Here is a 23,639-nt window from a genome sequence, read left to right as displayed (position 1 = left end):
GAGGGGTCCGGCTTTTATTCCCGTTCCAGGGTGTCTCTCCGCCCCAGCCACGCCTCCCTTCTGGGACTCTCTAGGGGGCCCTGGGATATCCCCCAGCCCCCCTCTTGGGGTCTGGGGACCCTAGTGGCCCAACGGCCCGGCTCATCCTACCTAGCCTGTCTACCTGTTGACTCATGTCCGCTACTGCAGGTAAAGATGAATGGGAATATACACAATGCCTAACCATGCTACTACATATTGTCAAAAATTGCCGCTCCAGAGCATCTAAGTGCAAAACTAAGGGGCAGGGAGGAAGCTCACCACCTAACATAGAACCCCTTCGCTCCCTCTCCTCCAGTGGACATTGATTCTGAAGATCATTCATGAGGGCATTGAGGCACTCCCCCGCTCCCTCCATCCCTTTTTCTTTTTTCCCTACAGGGGTATCATAGCTTAGGAAGACACTAGGGGTAGTAGAGTTTATTGAAACAGTTTTTTTTAATCATGACATGTTTCCATTGCACTGCAATCCGTGCTGGTGTTAACTGCTTTTCATATTCTCTGTGCTGTGTATCTGATATCGTTTTATTCATAAAATACTTTTCAAATAAATTAAATATCCCTGTGTCCTGTTTTTTTGGGCCACACTCTATTTTGTCAACGATTCTTAAGCAGGACCTGCCGAAAAAAATGTCTCTAACTTGATAAAGCTTTGCTAGATCAGCGGTGATATTTTGTGATACACATATTTTTACGTGAAAATATGAATAAATTATATTCTGGCCAGTCGAGTCGCACATAGCTTTGCTGTACAGTACCCTGTGTACGCATACGTATTATATTTCAGTGTCTTTCCAAGTGAACAGCTGCTTTAATGCTCAACATTCCTCGAACGAAGCTGCTGAAATCATCATCGTCATCCGTCATGATCACTCCACTGCTAGATGACAGCCTCCAAAACCTGTCGCCACCCCTCATGTTCCTGTGATGTAGCAATCCATCTGGCACCAAGCTGATTTCATTGATCCATCTCCACGGCGGACGTGCCCTTGGTGCGGTTTGGCTGTCACTCCGACGCTCGTCTTGAACAGTGGCCATCATCCCCATCCCTCATAATCTTTCAGAATCAGTCTCTTTTTATCCTGGAGAAATCCGATGAGCTATGAAGCTCTTTTTAACAGATGCCCCTTCCAACGACATTGTCTGTCCTGCCCAAGCCAACGTATATCTGCTCCAACAACAATTAAAAAAAACTTTACTGTGTTAACACAATTGTGTGTGAGTGGTGGTGCAGTGGTTAGCGCACTGTGCTGTGAGCCCACCCACCCGACTTTGATTCCCAACCACCGCTGTTGTCAGTAGCGAATGATGCCTGAACTGGTCCCGTGGGCCCTCGTCACCACCTCGTGCTGACCACAGTATTCACAGGGCCATGTGTCTTGACCGCACCTACGACTGGCACGGTTCGCTACGTACGGCGTGAAAGAAGTTCAACATACTGTACATATATTGAGTCGACGCGAAGACATTATCGATGAGTGACTTTGCAGTTCAGGTCGGTAGAAACCCAATCCAATAAAGGTTTTAAATTAATTTGGAGGATGTAAGTGTTGATGGGAGGGGTTTCAGTGTCGCAGTGGTTCGGGCACTTCGACTGTGAACCCGGCAACCTGAGCTCGACTCCCGACCGTGGTGAACATCAGTGGCAGGTGATGTCTGAACCGCTCCTAGGTCACCCCTCCCACTTCACCAACCCAGACTTGACCAGCGCGGTGAAGTATGGTCAAACAACCTCCATGGCTGATGTGTGGGGAGACCTCCATCCAACAGTGGGCTGACGGATGGCTATAAATTATTACCATTGTATTTTTATGATCGAGACGATAGATTTCGATTTAAAGCTTTCGTGACTGCAGGGATTCATATTCTTGGCTCTTTCGGTAAAGTCACGTAGAAGGGAAATAATAAAATAAAAAAAATAAAACATTTAAAAATTCTCACGACGTTTCGGCCACAACGTGAGGACGGCTGCTTGCGTTGTGGCCGAAACGTCGAGAGAATTTGATTATGTTGTATTTTTATTATTTTATTATTTCCCTTCTACGTGACTTTACCACCAAGAATATGAGATCTTAAAAAATAGAGCTTCGAACTGGAAAGTACGGTGAAAATATATTGGAAACAATTCTGCCATAATTTGCTTTTTAGTTTCCAGCTTTTCTAACATTTGACTACGTGTACAGTACATAGTTAAACGACGATGATGATGGCTTAACCAGACCGGTATGTTTGGCCGATGTCTTACGTTTTTGTGCGAATTTACCTGTGGAAGGAAGCCATTGCTCAGAGCCAAAACATCTATTCACGCCAATAATGCCGATTTAGTTTTTTTTACCAAGCAAAGCAAAGCTGAAGCTCACAAACACATTTTCACGAGGATCCTGCATTGAGGCTGTCACGTGGCTCTGTGGCCACGTGGGCTGACTGACGTCCACTCACATGGCACTGACATACATATTTACTGAATTATGTTACCAAAAAAGTTTTTTTTCACCAAATGTCCCATTTGCCCCCCAATATGTATTATAATTACGGCCTTGTTACTTACTAACAACTCTTATAATTTTTCATTGCTGGAGGGGTTGCTCCCCTCTACCTGAAAATTCTGGCTCCGCCATGGGCTATTCGAATGTGCGCTTCATGAGCCCCTTACCATCAAGCACATCAAGAACATCGACAGGACGACGCTCGCTCACATCTCCTTCGTGAATGGATAATCGAAGACACAAACCACAGTGCGACTGTGGCCATCCTACCCCACGCTTAGGGCCCATATTGTAAACCCACAGACACTTAAAGATACATAGACACGTACGTACATTAAAGACATAGGTGCCGTCCATATATGACGTCACGCACCGGGGGGGGGGGGTCAGACATTTGTGACGATGTGTGACCAGTTGGGGGGGGGGGGGGGTTGAGAAATGTGACGTCACATCAAAATGCGCAACTTTAAATAAATATAGACAACACGTTCTACTTAATTAAATAGACTTTGTAATAAATGTATCTCCTACAACATCAGAGTGCAGCGCCACATTAAATACGCACTACAATGACAATAGTTTAAAGCGATTTGAAGCATGTTTTATTTTTTTTGGGAGGGGGGCAGAGCTTTGTGACGTCATATTTGAGGGGGGGGGCTGACTTTTTGTGACGTCGTGTGACGAGGGGGAGGGGGTCAAAAATCGTCCAAAATCGCGTGACGTCATTTATGGACGGCCCCATAAGCCACAGTGCAGCTGTGGCCATTGAACACCAAACTGTGAACTACATATTCGACCACGTGTAGTCTGCGCTCCTTCATTGGGGGAAGAGCGAGACGACACGAACTCTCTCCTGAGCCCTCTTCTCGTGGTGCCATTTCGCTGCGGGACACATTCATTGCCTTGCGCAGGACTCGACCGGCATCGTTTAACAGCAAATCCAGACACAAGAGGGCAGTAGAGACGCGTGTGTTGGTTCAGAGTGCAAATAGTATGAAGAGTGGTTTGAGGTTTCCTCTTCACAGTGCTAATTATACGACAATTTCCTCTCTCCCCTCGAGATTGAGTTGATACAAGGTACTACTACAGTACTCTGTTTAACATCTGTATTGCCTGTTATAATGAGTTGATACAAGTTACTAACTACTACTACAGTATTCTGTTTAACATCTTTATTGCCTGTTATAATGAGTTGACACAAGGTACTACTACTACATTATTCTGTATAACATCTGTATTACTCTTTGATTTTTTCGGTAAAGTCACGTGGGTAGAAAAATTTTTATGAAACAAAAAATAATATATCACGACGTTTTGATCATGACACGAGCGGTCGTCCTCAGGCGGAAAAAATAATCCAGCAGTGTAACTGCTGAACCAGCGAGAGAGCTGTTACAACAAGAGGTTATATATGTGGCGATGGGCAAGCAAGCGGGGTCTGAGCTGGAAAGGAATTCCATCCACGGACGCAAGCACGTCAGTTGTGTTAATGGGGGAGATTAGGGAGAGAGATTAAGGAGAGAGATGAGCATGAAGTGAGCTTCCGTCGCCGCAAAAGATCATCGTCCCCGCATATGCGCACAACAGCAGTGTTAATGGGAGATTAGCACCATGTTGATGGGAGAGGTTAGGTAGGGAGATTATGGGGATTAGTAAGTGTATGTCATGTCTGTGTGTAACACAAGCTGCGGCGCTGCCAACTGCGCTATTGATGGCCTTGTCGCTTTGCAGTCACATCGACGTCCAGAAGATTTCACCAAGTCTCGTAACGATTGCTGGAGGGTCCAGCATGGGGGATGTTTGCCCAATTCTACGAATGAATGTCTGGCTGCACGTGGGAGGGAATCAGCGTGCCTGGAGTCAAAACACCATAGATATCGACGGGTTGCACCAAACGCGCGCACAGATAGATTCAAGAATACCGTATTTTCCCGAATATAACCCGCGGGGTATACCACTTTTTACAAACAAAACAAGAGCCTGAGGGGTATATGGAGGTGCTGGCTATCTGAAATTTGTTTTACATAAACGCTATTTTTGCGGGGTATATGCGTATGCGGGTTATATGCGGGAAAACACGGTACATTACTGCCCTGCCATCTCATCGCAGCACAATCCTGCAACGCGTAGATGGCAATGTGATGGACAGATGCTTTACGATGACATTCTATGACTCCGAGATATATGAAGTATTTGGACAGGTTCAATTACTCATCATATATTTCTCTGGGGGGGTCTATGAATTCCGCACAGTGTGCCACTTTGCAGTCATTCAACAGTTGTTGTCCTGTGGCGAGACTGGCACCCACCATGGGAATGTGGAATGTACACCACAGGTGAGTGATGACCGTTTTCAGGTGCAGGAGAGACACGCGTTTACTCTGTCTACAGAGTACACCTTGTGCACGTGCAGCCCTGGTGTCAATCCACTGCTGGTTGAGGACATCCGCGTGTTGAGGCGAAGTTTGGTCGAATAACCCCCGACGACCTGAACGGTGTGGGGAGACGCCCATCCAGCAGTGGAATGGCATGCTGCACTCATTGTCCGGAGCCAAAGATGGTAATTCCACATTACTATGGCCCTTGGCTATCATTCTGGAAAGATTAGCCCTCATGCCATTTAAACGGAATAAAGATGTTGATTTGAAGCTTTCGTGACTACAGGAATCCATATTCTTTGGTTTTTTCGGTAAAGTCACATGGGTAGAAAAAGTCAATAATAATAATAATAAAATAATATATCACGACGTTTCAATCGCAATTCTGGCGAATTCTGGCGAATTGCCCGATGATGCTGGATGCAATTGCCAGCGAAACGTCGTACTCAAACAATTGTAAATGTTGTGGTTTCACGCTTCAACACACCGGTGGGCTAAAGTAGTGAACTATTTGTCTTTTGTCAACGTGACACTTTTTTGCTGATTGGCCGTGTCGGGTGGTGGAAGGTTACGACACATTTATAAATAACGCGATCTAACCCAAAAACGTTTATTATGAATAGTATTGGTCGCGAAAGCCTACGTGTTAAATAACTGAGTAACTCTTGAATGGGTTTTGCATAATGCTTGTGTTTGTCACAAGCACGGTATTGTGGTTAAATGTTGCGTGTGGGTTTGAACATCTAAACCCTACGTATAAACAAGCCCTTGAGTCCCAATGTTCAGAAATGCACTGGAACGTTGCTTTTTTTTATCTCGAGCCGATGGAAGCAACTCCACATTCCTGTGGCAATGTCCAGTCCAACTACCACACGATGGTCACAACCGTATCGACTTACCACCGAGTGATGCATTCTTACTAGATGGTACATATTTTAAAGAGCATGAAGGTATGATGGTCAGGCTATAAGTTGACCCTGTTTGGGATTTGAACTCTCCACCTCACTCTTGGGAGTCCTCTTTCTGGACTACCTGAACATCCTGTTGCTCTCGTTCAGTCTATGAGCACAGCAGGAATCGTAGATCTCAGCGTTGAGGAGTGAAAGCCGTGTTCCGTGCCCGCCTTAATAGGTGCTCGCTAACAGCGCTGATCCCGCGTACGATCAGCCCTTTGTCAAACCACTGCCGGATGGAAGACCTTCATTGCCACGCCGCGTTGGCGCTATTTGACCATACTTCACCACGCTGGCCAGTGCGGAAGAAAAGACGTGGACGCGCAGAAGTACGGTTTTTCAGTTTTCAGTTTCATTTATTTGGTATAGCCCTGTGAGCCATTCGGCTCTTGAATCAGGTGCAACCGCAACAAACAAAAAAACATGAACAAAAAAAACATCTTAAAGTGACTATGCGCAAACAGAAAAATCCAGGAAAAACTGCAAAGTCTTCCAGAAAAAAGCACCGTACACCAACGGTACAACACAGCGATAGAAGCAGTACTGACCCAAAATAGTCTGATGATATTGTACGGTATTGATCACGCACATCGCATTGTTCAATCCACTGTTGGATGAGGGCCTCCCCCACTTCGCGTCGGCCATGGGAGTTGTGCGACCATACTTCACCCTGCTGGTCAGTGCAGGCGGGTGGACAGTTGAAGGGGCAGGAGCGGTTCGCTTCTCACTCGCCACTGACGGTAGCCGCGGTCGGGAATCGAACTCGGGTGGCCGGGTTCCTCCAGCAAGTGCGTTCACCTCTGCACCACCACTCCCCCCGCACTAACAGCATCAACAGTATTCTACGAAGCATCACGGAATGTCTTTTTTTCCCAGGCACTGCACTGAAGTTTATAAAAGTCAAAGTTTAGGGTGCTTCTTATCATACGGTCAACCCTTTATCAGTGCCTACCTTGTTACACACAAATTCAAACCTTATTGGTCACCCGGTGCCCTTATATATCTCAACGTTCATCCTTCAAAGTCCCATCACCACGAGGGAGGAACACAAATAGATAATCAAAAGTTGTTGCCTGCATTGAAACGACTTACACGCCGCATGGACCTGAAAACTCAGTCTCCCTGTACAAGAATGCTTGTAAACCGCATTATTGGTTGACAGGCATGCGGTAGCTGTGTGTGTGACCAGATCTGTGCAACTTTATTGAACTCATTCTATGGTGATGCCGCTCCTGCGGTGCACAAATAACAACAAAACATGTTAGTCGAAGCAATTGCCTTCGAGTATGCGACAGGCGACGTTTCGGGCAATGGCCCTTCTTAATAGCACACGATATACTTTTCCTTTATAAGGCCGTAAAGTGATTGATGAATGCACGTGTCGCATACCTGCAAAGCCAGCCGTTTGAATACGGGCAAAAACAAAAACTTGTTTGTCTATTTGTTTGTGTATCTCCCTTGTGAAGGGACTTTGTGGGATGAACTTGAGATTTATAAGGGACACGTGGTGACCAATGCGGTCTGAATTGGTCTGTGATAAGGTAGGGGACTCATTAGGTGGTTGACAGGTGTTTTTGTGGTATAATTGTGATTGTTATATGGAGTTTCGTCTTTCAGATGAGCTATAAAGCTCCCCCCTCCCCCACAGATGTGGGGGGAGGGGGGGTCGAGCAGTAAAGGAATTGTAAGAACGTACTTCCTCTTGCCCAACCCCATTGGGGGTTTGGCGTTTTTTTTGTTGCTTTTCCCGCCAAGATGAAGATGCCGGTGCCCCGGGGGGCAACTCCCAACGCCACTTGCACGACAGCGCCACAGGCACCGCCCCAACACGAGCAGATTTGGACAAGGGCGGTCCCGGAACTTATGGCGTCTAAATCTGTCGAGGGGCTTTTATTTTATTTTTAAACCACCGAAGGGTTGACGACATATTGCGTCTTTGTTGCGACTTTGCATTGCGCTCAACAAGATCTCACCTGCGACTAGTTGTAGTCGTTGTCACAACGTTTGTTATTAAAAGTGGGACCTTTTTACCAGTATCAAATTATGACAAAAAATAAGAATAGGTTTTACCCTTTCTGGCAATAAAACAGGTGTTAAGATGTTCAAATACCAAATCAAGTTCGCATTAACCTCACATACTTGTGGTGAACATGTAAACAAACATGCTCTGATAATTATAGATGGCAGTCTTTGGAACTGACTGGCCTACACCAAAGACAGCAACCTTCCTCAGGGCCTCGTCTCACCATTGCCAGACCAGAGAACACCAAAAGGCGAACAGTACAAGGACTATGCCATTATCAGCATTTATAGCTCGGGGTGAGCTGCTACAAAATGGGACCTTTTCAAAGACAATGCATCAGATATTATGAGAGCATGTTCGTCTGCATGTTCACCACAACACGTACTCAGCCCCACCAAAACGAAGCACTCCCAATTGGTAATGGGGTAGTTGTGGAGAGAGTGGAGAGTTTCCCATACCTGGGCAGTCTGCTCATGACCGGCTCTGGTTTAATAGCAGAGGTCTCACTCCGAATCAGTCGAGTGGCATTATCTTTTCATCGGTTGCGTAACGCTGTGTGGAAGCTACCTGGTCTGTCGCTCCGCACGAGGCTTCAGGTCTTCTCGGCCACAGTCATTCCCTCCCTTCTCTACGCTTGTGAAACGTGGACCCCCCAATGGAACATCTTCGCCGGTTAAAAACATTTCGGCTAGCCTGCCTACAATCCATCCTGGGTTTAACCTGGGCAAAGTCCCATCGGTGAGATCCTCCGGCAGGCAAGGCTGCGTTGGCTGGGTCATGTAGCCCGCATGCCCAGCCACCGCATGCCTAAGCAGCTTTTGTTCGGCCGGATCGAGGGGGCTAAGCGGGCGCGGCACGGGCTAGAGAAGAGATGGAGTGATGTGGTACAGGAGGATGTGGAACTGAGTGGACTTGCCAATGACTGGTACCAGCGGTGTCAAGATCGGCCTCTGTGGAGGAGGCTCGTGAAGGACGCTGCTGGGCAGTTGGAGGCAGTCGCCCTCCAACAACAACGGAGGGCGGAGGAGCGACGCTCACAACAGCGAGCGGAGCGCCGGGTGGCTAAAGCACAGCAAGTTGGCAAAGTAGGGGGCACAGATGGTGCATCGGCCAGTCATCTCGGTCATCTCGGTCAGTCGACCCGTGGCACCTGGGTCTGCCCCGTGACCTCCTGCCAGCGGGCGTTCGACACTTCACGTGGCCTCAAGGTGCACCTAGCCTGGCACAAGCGTCGTGGTGATGTCACCGCCACTTTGTGGCGAATGGCAGTTGGTGTTGTATATGGTGTATACATGTGTGTGGTATATGTGTGTGTGGTATATATATATGTGTGTGGAGTCTCGTATGGCCGTCCCCACCCCCACACCACGCGGTCCCAGCTCCCCCACCCCCCCCTCCTCCTTCCCTCTCTGCTGCGTGTTGTAGGCTCACAGCGAGGAGACGCGGCCGAGACAAGGGGGGACAAGACAGAGAGACGGAGACAAGAGGGGGGACAAGACAGAAAGAGAGAGACGGAGACAAAGGGGGGACCCCCAGCACCAGCGCAGCTCGTTGACGACCATTCAGGGTAAGCGGGTCGCTGCTGCCGCTGTTTCTCCCTGTGTGCTGCGAGCTTCAGACGGGGGTTTGACAGCCTACAGGACGTAGCGTGCAGTGCACACACCACACACACACACACACCACACACCACGAACACACACCACACACACACCACACACACACACCACACCACGCACACACCACGCACACACACCACACACACACATCACACACACACTACGCACACCACCACACACACACCATCACACATACCACCACCACACACACACCACACACACACCACACAAACCACGCACACACACCACACACACACCCCACACACACACCACACACACACACCACACACACACACCACACACCCCACACACACACCACCACACACACCACCACCCCACACACACCACACACCACCACACACACACTACACACACACACCACCACACACACCACGCACACCACCACACACACACCACACACACACACACCCCACACACACCACACACACACACACCCCATATACACCACACACACACACGCCACACACACAACCACACACACACCACACACACACCACACACACACCACACACACCACACACACCACCACACACACACCCCACACACACACCACACACACACGCCACCACACACACCACCACACACACACACCACACACACACACCACACACACACGCCACCACACACACCACCACACACACACACCACACACACACACCACACACACACCACACACCACACACACACCACACACACACACCACACACACCACACACCACCCACACACCACCACACACACCACCACACACACACCACACACACACCACACACACACCACCACACACACCATCACACACACACCACACACACACACACCACCACACACACCACCACACACACACCACACACACACCACCACACACACCATCACACACACACCACACACACACACGAAACACACACCACCACACACACCACCACACACACACCACACACACACACACCACACACACACCACCACACACACCATCACACACACACCACACACACACCATCACACACACACCACACACACACCACACCACACACCACACACACCATCACACACCACCATCACACACCAGCCACGTGGAGGGTCCCGGGCACAGGATCGAGGTGGCGGGGGGGGGGGGCTCTCTCCACGAGGGAAGCTTGCTGGGTACAATGGTGGGGGGGGGGGGGGGTAGCGGCAGAATGCGAGAGGAGTGAGAACGTGTTAGTTTGTAGCCGATGAGATTCAGGGCATTGTTAGCGTCGCAGTCGTTGCTGTGAGTCCTGGTGGACAGAGTTCGACCAAAATTGGGGGGGGGGGGGGGCTTGTCCGTAACATGAACGATCCAGCCGAGAGGATAGGGGGGGGGGGGCACGTTTTGACGGCGTTTGGCAAGCAAGAGACGTTCTCACCGACTCGAATTTGCTTTTTGCTCACGGCCAATCGACGGCACTTTTTAGGGAGCGAAGCCTCTTGAAGTCTAACACCACGTGGCGCTTGCGAATTGATTCGAGACGTTGAAGGTTGTCACCGCATGAATGTCATTGCCCGTCCGTGAAACCGACTCTGTGTGTGTTGTTGCTGTTATCGTGTAGTGTACGTCTGGTAAAACGTTGCCCACTTGGAGAGTGTATCCGAAGTGAGACCCAGGTACAATGCTTTCACATTGACACGTGTTGTGAGTTTGGGACACGGTGCATTTGACACATTCACAAATTGTACTCCAACAACACTCCATCTCGATCAAGTCGAGCCTTCATTGTATTGTGTGCCCAAAGTGGCACAAGTTGCACACTTTCAGAAATTGAAAGACTATCATTTAGCACAATTAAGACATTGAACATCTTAAACAAACTGATACATTAATGGTCCAATTTTAAAGGAGATGTGATATTTGCATGCACTTCCTGGGCGGAATTGATCGTCATGTAATTGTATATTCAAATGTGTAAATCTCGTTGGTCCTTTATAATGACTGTGGTGATACTCTGTGATAGTTATAATACGGCATTTGTATTCGCAGCACGCACTTAAGATGCTTTGAGATACTGCACCGGTTCTGGTAGAACATCGCGTGCGTGAATAGACACCGTGGTCGTGTGTGGTGGGGTGAAGTGTGGGTACCCCCACCTCTTCCAAGACAATCTGTCCAGCTTGGAGGAAGAGTAGGCCAAATTACCCCTGCAGTGGCTGTGTAGTTGAGTTTTGGGCACCCACCCAATGGAGGCTGTTACTCCGTTCCCTGGATCCTTTACCCCAGGTGTGCCCACCACTGCGCCACCGATCCACCGCATTGGTACATTGGTACATGAATTGCTGCATCGTAATTATAGCCAAAGTGTCTCTCAACTCAAAAGATTGTGGGGTGGAACTCCATCTCAGTTGGCGGTTGAGAGGAGTTCCGTCCCACAATCTTTTGACGTTGCAAAAAATATCCACAATTTTCAGACGTGGAAATTCCACATTTCTGTGGCGGCAACTCAGACGTTATATCTATCGGGACATTCATTCATCGGCTTTATTTCAACCAGGTGAGACCCCATTTAAAGGGAGACCCGAGTTACAGGGAGAGACATGAGGGCTTCCCAGGGAATGAACATCTAATGTAAAATGTCATCAAACAAACTTTTAAGATGAAAAAAGTGAACGATTTTCTTGATATAAATATGCCTACCAACAATTGACACGAAGCAACATACAAAGTGCGTGCAAAGTGGAGCGGGAACAGCGATGGAAGGTATTTGCACACACATCTTCCAAATTCCAGTTTAACACCAGAATGCCCGATTGATTGAGGACAGGCTTTTAGTTGTAGACGTCGGTCGTCGTCGTCGTCGTCATCATCAGCCCTGATCAACCTACAGCTAGATAGAGGCCTTTTTTAAATGGCTGCCATTCCGCAACGCAAGACGAGCCAGTGTCCTCGGTGCACGATCTCCGCAGTGGACGTGCCCTCTGGGCCCTTTCCCTCCTTCAGCTGCCACTCAGTACTTAGTCTCGTCCATCCGCCACCTTGTCCTTCTTACGACGTGTCCTACCCAAGCCCACTCGCTTTTCTTCATCGTAAAAATACTGGTTAACGACACCATTGTCTTCCAGGTTAATGGATTACAGGACTGTTCAATTCCCACAAAGTGGTGTCAAATTTATTTGAGGATTTAGTAATCGCTTGACTTTGTCAACGCATCAGGTTTATGTTTTAACACCAGTACAGTATTTGATCTTGGAGTGTTAAAGTGTGTCCGCGATTGTATACATTTGAAAAGAGATGTAAATGTTAAAATTGTATTATTCACAGGTTAACAAAATTTTAATATCCATCCGTGTTTGATGGAGGTAGTGCTGCTCGTTACTAATTTGTGCTGGTATTGAACAAAGCTATCATATCTACGATGAAATAGGATCCTGCCTCGGTGTGAAATTCAGACTCGGAGTGTGGGATTTCAAACGATGTGTATGGTCGCGACTCGCGCCTGGCGTTGTTAGCGAGGAGATCTCTTCGTGTCAGGAACAGAGTTGAGCCAGAGCTGAGCCAAACTCCACCACGTTTCAGGACCGCGACATGGCCCGACCTTAGCACATTTGGCCGCCGGCTTGCGGAAGGCTTGTGATTCTTACAGTGGCAGGCTGCCCTGGTTAATGCTGCGGGTGTATCGGGCGTGAGCACATGCCGGCTTCTTAGCAGTGGACGCGTTCAAGATCCCGCGCGATGTCATTCTGAAAGAACAAGGCCACCGTGTGCCTGCAGCGTGGTCCAAATTAGTCGCCTTGCGCCCACACAGAGACGGCTGCCACCGGGGGTCATCTGCAAATGTTTGAGATGAGACGCGATGGAGAGGGCAATTTGAGATACTGAGGCATTTAAGCAAGTGCCATATCAATGCACATACAGGGTGCTTCAAACAAATGTTAACACTTAGATGGGACTATCGTTTCTAATGGAAAAAGAACAGATAATACACTGTAACATAATAACAAATGTAATGGTAATAGCTTCAAAAAGTAAGTCTCCCCTTGTTCCCCATCATTGTCAACGCGTGCCTGGAATCTTCTCCAGGTGGTCTCCAGAGCCCTGAGGGACATTTCTCATGGTATTGTTGCAAATTCTCGCGTACTATTATTATTCGTTTTTCAAAGACTCAAAATTAGAAACCAACCTTCGTAAAAACCCCCATTATTTTCTTCCGCTCGACTCACATCGTCAAACGAATGTTTTCCAGGTGAGTTTCGTTTTCCGTAGCAATTGACACATTCCTTGCACTCGTACATCTATTTGGGGCCACCGCGTATACGACGGGTAGCTGACACTGCCCACAGCGTGGCCAGTTGTAGGCCACATCTTGCTGACAATGCCCAATAGCATCGAAAACTGCCCCAGTGCTATTGGGAAGCATTTAGTTTGGAACATCCACATCACCTTTAACATAAACGTAGTTTTGTTTTGGCGATTTTTACACGATCCTTTTTTTATTGCTAACACCGAAAGAGTGCGAGGGAGATTTGTAACGTGATTATATTGAAAGTTCTACATCTGGTGTCGGCTGAGTGTGTGTGCAGACGTGAACAAGCGTAAGCTCATAAAACCCTCACTCCAGCGAGCTGCTCTTGATGCAAGTGTCGTACAAGAACAGGATGGGGAAATAGATCAACCATGCTATTTTTGAAGCATGAAACAGGACTGGCTGGTTCTTGTAAGCATTAGTAGCCCATGTTCTGTTTAAACAACTGGGAAGATTTATCCATTTCAAGACGTTGGTGCTTTCAGATTGTCACCCTTCTGACTCGAAAGTATGGGTCAAGTACTCTACTATTCCCTTATACTAACGTCAAACATTACTCAAATTATTTTAATTGTGATTTTGTTTCCTTGCTAATGCTTGTATCATGCCTGCAATTTCCTATGCTTTTCTCCTTGTCATGCTAATGATAATTTTTAAAAATCGCAATGATAATGGCGAAATTTTATGTATGTGAATGACTGGTCTATCGACGAACAGAAATTCTTATGTTTCACTGCTTGTGCTGGGAGTCTTTTTCAGGAGCAAGCTTCCAGCACAAGCGAAATGTCAGACCCCTTTCTGATTAACACGTAGAAGGTTTTCGCGACCAATTTACATAACTACGTTTTTTTGTTGTGTTATATTGTGTAAATATGAATGTGTCGTTAAAGCCGCCACCACCCAATGCAGCCGAAAAGTAAGGTTTGTCACTTTAAACAAAACGTGGCAATTATTTACTACTTCAGCACACCGATGTGCTAGAGAGTAAACCCACAACATTTACAGTTGAGTACCGTGACGCTTCTCTGGTGATTACAACCAGGTTCATCAGGCGATTGCCAGGATTGTGAAGAAGTCACAATTCACGTGACAGACCTTACCATTTGGCTGCGTCGGATGGAGGTAGATTTACTACACATTTACGTTTATGCTATCTGACCCAAACAGCCTTTATTTTAGACTCTTTTCTGTTGAACTTATTTTCCCAGGAAACCCACACCGAGTCCGAAGGCTCTTCTTCAGGAGGGTCCTACTTTAGGATGTTTGGCCCAACACCAATTATTTTTTGTCAGACCCCGCTTGCTTGCCCATCGCCATATATAACCTTGTTGTAAAAGTTCTCTCACTGGTTCAGCAGTTCCACTGCTGGATGATATTTTTTTCGCCTGAGGACAACCGCTTGTGTTGCGATCGAAACGTCGTGATTTATTTTATTTTACACCTACGTGACTTTACCGAAAAAAACTAAGTTATGAGAGGAAATCGGAGAACCTGGATAAAACCCACGCAGAACAGGCGGGAGAACATAGAGACTGCACGCAGAACAGGCAGGAGAACATATAGACTCCACGCAGAAAGGCATCCGAGTCAGGAATCAAACATACGTCCTTCATGTCGTGGGGCGCAAGTGTCACCACTTGGCGACCGTGGCGATGTGCTAAAACGCTGGGGTTGTGTCGTCGCGTTTCAGTGTCGCTTCGTGGTCACAGATAACACGATTTGCAGGAAGCTATTCGGGGCTACTATGTTAAAAATAAACACGAGTCTTTGTGCATTATAAATTGTACCTGCCGATGTGTTTATGTTGAGCATACCTCACAGGTCACAGGTCTTTGCTTTGGTGATTTATGGATATGTGAGGGGTGGATCGCCAAAAAACCCTTACATGATTAAAACATATATTTTTTTGGGCATCAATGCGCAGCTGTCAATGGAATTTTTGTGGGAGGCAAATTAACTGGGTGGTCATTGTGGGAACTCCCAATACTTTAAAATGATTATGATTCATGACTCTCCAACCCAATATTAAAATATATATTCGTACGTGGCTTTGGAATTCCTCTGAAATGAATACAGCATAAAATATTAAATATCTACGGCTACATTTTTTGTATGTGCTGTGTATGTGAGCTTTTGAACAGGAATAGGGTTCACATTCCCCCCCCCCCCATCAACTCTTAAGTCAAAACGTGAACTTGGAAACTGGGAGACGGTACATTTAGCCAGCCAAATGCCTCGTTGGCCGCGCTTTGAACCGGCTGAGAGCGAGTCTGACTGCATATTTTAACACGTGAAGCAGAATTATTTTAACGTGACCTTTAATGTTGACCTTCTCAAATCTTACCAACTAAATGCAATCTGCGTTGGTCATCAGAGCGATAATCCGCTCCGAATTTTGGAGAGATGAGGGTTCATGGAACGGATGTGCATTGGCTTGGTGGTGCAGCAGTTGGAGGATTGGGCTAGCACTTGCTGAGATCCTGGCCTTTGAGTCTGGGGTTCGGCCATCCGTGGCGAAACCGGATTTTCAACTGTGGTAACTTGTTCGTTTCAGCCCGGTCATCGGTATAAGGTTTGGTGTGTCACTTGATTACATTTCACCTGTCGGAATAAATAAAAAAGTATGTTTTGCAATCATAAAATGAACATTTATCTCTGGGGCAGGCAGATATTTTTAAGGGATCTCTAAATTAGTTCTTTGATATCTCATTCAGCAGGGGGAGCAATGCACTTCTCTTCCAATAGTTTTGAGCTCGCGCTGATAGGGCAATTTAAATCAAATTGGGAAAGAGACGGTGAACTTCGATGTGACCACTGGACTTCAAGGCCGTTGTTTAGCCATGTGCGCTATTGAGATAGCACACACGCTACGCTCTCAACTGTCAAATGTGACTCGCGTTACGAAACGCCAAACTACATCCGTCGAGGAAATCTACTGCGGGAACTCCGAGGGAGGGACGTGGAACTCAACTCACCGCTGTGCATGCAAGTGCCCGTGAGCAGACCACCCCATCTCGTCAGATCTCGGCACATTTTGGGAGCTCAGCAGGCTGGGGCTAGATAGCACTCGAAAGGGCGACTGCCTCGCACGCCGGGCTGTCGCAGGCGGCTGTGTCATTGTCCATGTCGCTTGAGTAGGCGCTCCAAGACGAGCCTGTGTGCGTTTTACACAAAGTACGGCATGATTTCGTTAGCTGTAAAGCTGGAACCGGGATTCATAGCAGAGTCGGAGCTCGCAGAATTCGGTCCGCTGGTGGAATTTATGATAATAATTTCTTTTCCAGGAAAGCCACACCGAGTCCAATGAATATTTTTCAGGGGGGACCCTGCTGCATTGGGTTTTTATTTTGAGGTGTTTTTCAGCCGATGTATACGAGTTGTTTATACATGTGGAAGGAAACGGGAGCACCTGGAGAAAGCCCGTACAGATGGAAACGGATGGGGATTAGTCCACAATCCTCGACGCCCACGGGAAGGGAGTTTCACAGCAACATCTGTGTGTGATTCACCAACCCTCGCTGCTGCAGCAGCGTAGTCAACGCCGCCGTCCCTAGGGGGCCCAGGGAGTGGTGCGATGTGAAGTAGTGACGTCACGTGACATGCGAGGCATGATGGGAGGCCTGAGATGATCGCACTTTCTGCTCCGCATAAATCAAGTTTTGTGTGCAGTCTTATTCTTACCGTATGTTTCCAGCCGACAGGCGCCTTATTGTCCGACGAGTTCATTCGGAGAAACGGTTAGAAATGGTTTCCGTGAGCAGAGTGCCAAATGCCAAGTCTGCGCTGACGTTTGCACACCACGCTGGGTCACCTTATCTGAGGTTGAGTTTACCACGGAGACGTGCAGAACGATAAATGCAGGGGCCAATTCGTGTAGGAATCAATTGTTTACGATTTACGCAAACTATTTGGCTAATGGAGCGAACAAAACCTACTCAAACCAGACGGAACAAACGACAAAGCAATACAAACAGGACGGGACGGACGAGACATTAAAGGATTGATTGTGGAATTGAGTGGCAGAAAACCCAGAATCGTGACCAATTCATCGTTGGGTGGCAGCGAGGTGATGGGTGGTGGGTGAATCATCGCTTGCCAAATTTAAAGCCGCTGCCTCTCTATGGTCAATCGGACGTCATATATTCCAAAACATTCGTCGATTCAACTGTCACTTATGAACAGCCCCTGTCCTGCCGTGTTCCGGGGCGGCTGACTTATCGTCGGAATGTTTTTGGCCCTGACGCCAGCAGTCTGCTCTTCCGATTTTCCATATGGGCGTTGCTGCTGCTGCTGGTGGTGGTGTCGGCGCCGGCGATGGTGGTGGTGGCGGTGGTTGTTTTGGTGGAGAGGAGAGAGAGGTGACCCCTAAAGCCAAGTAGGGCGTACAGCGGCCCTCTTTGACATTACCCCGCAAAACGGCGCGATCGTCGACCGGCGCTTCTGCCTCTTACTAGAACTTGGCTGCACGTGATGTACTCTTTTTGAGGCAGCTGCTATCCTGCGAAGTCTTCCCAGGACATTTTGTCACTTGTGTAATTTTTTTTTTATAAAACACCGCTCAAGACAATGCATTCACATTTAGTTCTCCCCTATTCAGGCGTCGTGAGAAAACCTTCTTCCCCATGAAATGTCCTTGTTATTTGTATCTCAGTGGAGGCGACGCCTGTTTCCCTGGAGCAGCCAGCAGAAACGGTTCATTTCAATCCCAAGCGAAGTTTGATTCATTTCCTGGCACCTGGGGCTGACGAACGGCAGCCCCAGCCTTGGCTCATTTCTTGGCGATTACTCACGGACTAGGACAACAACCCTCGGTGTTCTATTCAAGCGACCAAATTTGGTAGCTGGACACGAAAACAGAGCGGCGGTGGGGGGCGGCGCGTGCGTGGATGTGCATGTGTTGAGGGCCCGGCCTACCAGGCCGACCGTCTCGTCTCGTTTAACTGTCCTGCAGGCCACATCCCTTCTATTCCTGTGTCTTCCTCGCACTGCTACGCTTTGGAATTCCCGCCTCACCCCATCTAAATTCCCAAGTTTTGTAAAGTAACCTATGCTTGATTCAGGAAACGCATGAACTCTTCATCTGCTACACCTTCAACCGTGTTGTATGCTACCTGGTTTGTGTCGGGGATGTGGGGATGTGGTGGGGGTGCCCGTTTCTAAATTCTCGGCCGCACGCCTTTTGGGGGGTGGTGACGTGGACCAGCAGCCGTTCGATTTTCCAGCGGCCCGCCCTGGCTCGCACTGCGGGTGAAGGTAACCGTGAAAATACTCCGCGCCGTCCGCTTCGCTTGACAGGGGTCCCGCGACGTCATTCGCACGAGCAGCAGGCCGTTGTGTTCCGGCCTCGCGGTCCCAATTTTGCCAACGTTCGAAATACCGCACCGCAGAATTAAAGCAGTGGAAACACACGCAGCAGTCATCGCCCCCCTCCTGCCAAGAATTGGCAAGACCCTCCTGAAAAAGAGTCATCAGACTCAGTGAGACTTTCCTGGGTAAAACGAGCGTAACGGTATTATTAATTGTACATCTAAGTACTCGTGCACACACGTACGCACGCGCACGTGGTCGGACGCGCACGTGGTCGCACGCCGGCGGGGTCGCAAACTCCACCGTCGCTCCACTCGCGAGTGCGGCCGCCTCCTCCTCTCTTTGCTTTTACGCGCGCCTCGCGAGCGGCGCGTGGCCAGGCCTGCGCTCGCGGGATTAAAACGCAAACCGTGCCAGCGGCAATTTCACTCTCGCTCGTGGGCAGGGCACCGGCTGCGTCGTTTCACCGGCACCGCATTAGCGTGCGAGCACCCGGCTGTCGTGAGCGAAGCAACGGCGAGATCCGGCACTAAAACGACGCGGTAAAATTTGCGAGTTGCCAGGCGATGGTGGCGCGTGCCCGCGATCTGGCGCTTTCGAAGGCAAAGTTCGTGACGCACGACACGCAAACGGGCCACTCTTGCGAGTGACCTCGCGAGATCTTAAAACGCCCACTTTGAGTGGAGCGGACGTCGCGTGGTGTTGTCGTGGTTATCGCACGCCGCGGCGTTAACGAGGAGGACCGCTGGATTGGAACCACGAACCTCCTCAATAGGCGGCAAACACGCCACCACTGGGCTGTTTCACCCCCCCCCCTCCCCGCCCTTAAATGACTCGCTCGGACCTTCGTGAAACTCGCAAATATTCTGGGCTGCGAGGTGGACCAGGATATGACAGCACAGCGAGTGGGATTTTGAGCCCACGTGTACGGACTTTTTGAGTGTTATTTCCTCGTCTGTTTGTGTTTCCTCGTGTCGGTTTCCCCTCCATACTCAAACACCCACACAGGGAATTGGTAAAAAAACTAAACTTTCCTGGGTAATAAAGTACTGTAAATAAGTGACTTCATATTAATTTTCATAACTTCCTGTCCAAAGGTTGCTCTGACCGTATGTGGGAAGGCTTGGTTGCTGTGGAACAATGCAAATCAAAACAATTCAACGTTGAGTTAGTCAGATCAGACCGAAACTATAAATTATCCAGATAATTAGGTAGCTTGTCACGTCTTATACTCCGATTGAGACACCCTGAGCCGACACTGCTGAGATGCTGATGCTGTCCTTGAATCCGCAGTTGAGCCATCATTTGGTCTGGCCCTGCCAAGGCAACCGCAGGCCTGGAAAAGCAATTGCGAGTAGCAACATCATCAATACCAGCTAACATCACATGCCTCACCAAAGAGAAGCAGTTCCAGCCATCACAGTGAGTTAATTCAATGTTTGACCAAATATAACAGGCACATTTTTAAGTTGATCATTTTGTATGGCTCGCGAATGATGTTATAAATGGCCCTTGGCAGAAAAAAGGTTCCCCACCCCTGATCTAGATCATCATCATCAACATGATCATCATCTACATCATCATCATCTACATCATCAACATGATCATCATCTACATCACCAACATGATCATCATCTACATCATCATCATCATCATCATTCCTTTGGGGTCACACTAAGGATGTGGGGCTGCTGTCGGGCCCACCTCTGGAATGTTTGTCCAGTATTGATGTGCTGCACCTGCCTGCAGTGCAAAACACGAGCGAGCTAGATTTAGATTTTGTAACGTCACGGTGCCCGGTGTCTGTGCCAGTGGGCCATCGTCTGGTGTGATATACCCTCCTGCTGACCCCGCTAACATGAATATGGTAGGTGTGGTGAGTCCTGTTACATTGGACCTCGGAGCCCAAGATTGGCGGGTCACACAGAGGCCCAGTCCCCCCATGTGGCTCCCATGTGAGATGTCATATTATTATAATAATGATCACGATCCAATTTGTAACGCGCTCGAAGCCAAGCAAGAGAAGTCTGAGGCCTTTAAGTGTTTCAGTCAAGTCGGCGTAGGTTGAATGCTGCTGGCGAATGTGTGCAGTGGGAATGATAGGAAGCAAGAGAGGAAGTGGGTTTCTTCAGATCGGTTTTATTCCTAGCGCTCTGTCGGCGTCATAGTGGCTTGAGAGCGAGAGCCACATCCGTTCATTCTCATCGTTGCAAATGAGCTGATGGGACGGGACAGACGATGATGACGGTAATAATCGGTGTCACGACGTGAAGCACAGAATCTTTTGGGAGATCTCGGAGCAGAGGGGGTCCCAACAACGCCGGCGCAATAGACACTCACACGACTTCCAAAAAAAAATTTAAATAGCCATTCCAGCTCGAGACGCTAGGGGGCGCACATTCGCATCCACTTGGCTATGATATTGGTGCATTATATCTTGACTTAAAGCTTTTGTGATTGCAGGAATTCATATTATTTGGGTCTTTTGGTAAAGTCACGTAGATAGGTTCCGTAGATAGGTTCCTATCTACGTGACTTTACCGAAATACCCAAAGAATATGGTGCATTATAGTCAAACCTGTGTTTTGTTTGTGTCGTTCCAATCGAACGAATGTTTTGATTTTCATAGTTGGAATTTAGCCAGCTCAAGTGAACCCCCCCCCACACTTCAGTGTGACTGCAATATTTGTGCGTGCAGTCATTGGTGGATGGAGTTAGACCACTTAACTTCCTACAATCTGAGAAAACACAGTTTTAGAAAGAGCTCAGATGTCAGCGGTGCCGGCTCAACGTTCCGACCTCCGAGCCACCCAACCGTCTAGAGTGGACCACTTTAAAAATCAATACAATGTTGTTCAAGCCCCTCTCTTCAAGATTTTCCACATTCGTGCCCGTAACGTCTTCCGAAGGGTCTACGGGATATGGAAAGAGTAGTGCCCCGTGTACATTTTTGCGTTGATATTGTGTCTTGCCGATATGACACACGTTTTTCAAATTCAAAGAAGCTCTTATAAAAACGGGACTTTTTGTGTGTTACGTATGAACACCAGATCCTCCCAAGGTGCCGTGTGGTCCCAATGGAATGCTTCACAGTGTTCTTCCGTAACGCTCGCCAAGCAAGTGAGATCACAAGGACACAAACTCGCCAAGCTTTTGTCATAGATGCCGGCTGCAAGTGCAACAGATTCCCCTGAACGGTGATATCATCGGCATGGCACGGCAAGACTCGCCGATGGGAGACAGATGCTTGGGATCGAAATATTAGAGCCTGGCTACATTCCTATTACTTAGCTCAGTGGACTTTACCTCGTAAGATATAAACAAAAACGTTTTATTTGTAGATAAAATTAAAGTTGATAGTTGTTTTTTTACCCTTTTATCTGGCAACAAAACTGACACCTTTTTTACAAGGAGTCATGTTTGCATTGACCCCAATACCTGCGGTTGGAATGCAAACAAAAAACACAACTCTGATAATGTATGCGCTGTCCTTGAAATTGATTGGTCCACACCCAAGTCTCACATGGTGTTGGACCAGATGACGCCAAAAAGGTGTCAGTTTTGTTGCCAGATAAAAGTGTAAAAAAACAACTATCATATTTTGCTACTGGCGAAGGAGGTTCCAATGGGGGAAAAAAAGTTACTTATTTACCTTTCCTATACTTTGCACTCCTATCGTGGTTGTGTGATGTTTTTGTTGTAATGGTCTGACCGGCCCCGACTGGACATCTGTGAAAGAGCTTTATAGCTCATCGGATTCCTCTGGTTTAAATAACGAGTCTGATTCTGACTTAAGTGGTCAGAGGCGGTGATCTCATTGGCAAGGCTCGGGATGATTGGCCGATGGGAGACAGATGTTTGGTGTCGAAATATTCGTGCCGGGCTGCTTTCCGATTACTTAGCTCAGTGGGCTTTTGCTGGTATGCAATAGAAAAATGTTGTTTAGTTTTACATGTAGATTTTTTTAAAAGTGATTTGTTTATCTTTCTTACACTTGCACTTCGATCATGTTGTTGTCTTGTTTGTTGTAATATTCAGACCACGTGCCCCTTACTGTACATCTGTGAAAAAGAACTTCATAGCTCATCGGATTCCTCCAGTACAAATAACGATTCTGATTTGACTGAAGTAGTCGGCTCTTACCGATTATCGGTTCAGGTCGTCTCGATTCTGTCCTACATGTGTGACGCTGGACGGGAGGTGCTAGAGCGGGGTTTGGTGATGTCAACGGCATCAGCCACAATGGGCGTGACTTGCAGGGGGTTTCCGGCATTCGGAAGGCAGGATGTCGGGGCATCCGCCATTTTTAAAGAGTGGTTTGTTTAAAACATTCGGTAAATCGACTCGATCGATTAGTCGTTTCAGCTGTACTCGCCAATTAAAGACATATGTTCCTTGTTAATCTATAGTCCATATGTAGGCCACCCTCCCTTCCTCCCCCCTTCCCTCCCCCTCCATCTCTCCCTTCCTCCCTCCCTAATTCTCTTTATCCTCCAGGATTTAGCTGAGCTTCAGGGTTGTCTTAAAGGTGTGTCTGGTATGTCGCGTGTGTACTTAGCACACCA

The 23,639-nt window shown here is 48.0% G+C and overlaps 1 protein-coding gene across 2 annotated transcripts in view; it reads left to right on the top strand.

Annotated features, from left to right (window-relative positions):
• The first annotated feature begins 9,072 nt into the window (after positions 1 to 9,072).
• The window catches only part of LOC133355620 (sodium-coupled neutral amino acid transporter 3-like), a 136,478-nt gene continuing 121,911 nt past the window's right edge, over positions 9,073 to 23,639 (top strand). The window contains exons 1-2 of one of the 2 annotated variants that reach the window (XM_061572984.1): positions 9,073 to 9,087; positions 9,305 to 9,446. The gene's annotated coding sequence lies outside the window, so the exon portion shown is untranslated. Of the gene's footprint in view, positions 9,447 to 23,639 lie in introns of both variants that reach the window. The other variant, XM_061572983.1, reaches the window with a different exon arrangement.

Source organism: Lethenteron reissneri, chromosome 51 (assembly GCF_015708825.2).
Source record: "Lethenteron reissneri isolate LAM-NWPU_2019-01 chromosome 51, ASM1570882v1, whole genome shotgun sequence".
NCBI lineage: Eukaryota > Metazoa > Chordata > Hyperoartia > Petromyzontiformes > Petromyzontidae > Lethenteron > Lethenteron reissneri.
The sequence above is the reverse complement of the archived record's forward strand: the minus strand, read 5'-3'. Positions and strand labels throughout refer to the sequence as shown.